Source organism: Sinocyclocheilus anshuiensis, unplaced genomic scaffold (genome assembly GCF_001515605.1).
Source record: "Sinocyclocheilus anshuiensis isolate Anshui unplaced genomic scaffold, SAMN03320099.WGS_v1.1 scaffold1016, whole genome shotgun sequence".
Lineage (NCBI taxonomy): Eukaryota > Metazoa > Chordata > Actinopteri > Cypriniformes > Cyprinidae > Sinocyclocheilus > Sinocyclocheilus anshuiensis.
The window spans coordinates 255,384-255,957 of NW_015552618.1; the positions used below are offsets into that span (position 1 = coordinate 255,384).

At 44.3% G+C, this 574-nt stretch overlaps 1 protein-coding gene across 2 annotated transcripts in view; it reads right to left on the reverse strand.

The window, feature by feature from the left end:
- The window catches only part of LOC107666215 (TBC1 domain family member 22B), a 154,923-nt gene that overhangs the window by 119,716 nt on the left and 34,633 nt on the right, over window positions 1-574 (reverse strand). The gene's annotated exons all lie outside the window — the stretch shown is intronic.

The window sequence follows — 574 nt, forward strand, 5'->3', positions numbered from 1 at the left end:
TGGTATATGTCTGTGCAAGCTTTGGAGGTGTTGATGGAAGCGATTTACTGGATTTATGCTTTGATAATCATACTGCATATTATCCAGATGTAGTTTTTGATAAAAATTTGATTTTCTCACCTTTTTGCTCAAAATTATGCATTTTTTATGAAACCAACCTATATTCAAGTGTTGATAAAAAAACAAATGCTTTAAAGGGGTCATATGATGTTGCTAAAAGGAACATTATTTGGTGTATTTGGTGTAATGAAATGTGTTTATGCGGTTTAAAGTTTAAAAAACACATTATTGTCCACATACTGCACCGCCTTTCTGAAAACGCGTCGATTTTTACAAAGCTCATCGGTCTGAAAAGCGAGGTGTGCTGTGATTGGCCAGCTATCCAGTGTCGCTTTCACAACGAAACACACGGCGGGCTAGAGTGAGCGGCGTACGGAGGGCTAGAGTGAGCGGAGGCCGGCGGCTAGAGTGAGCGGAAGCGGGTGGGCTTGAGAACAGTGTGGCCGGCGGATTCGACGAAGGAGCGGCCGGCAGGCTTGCGGCAACCACATGTGATGACCTGGACTCCGCTTCA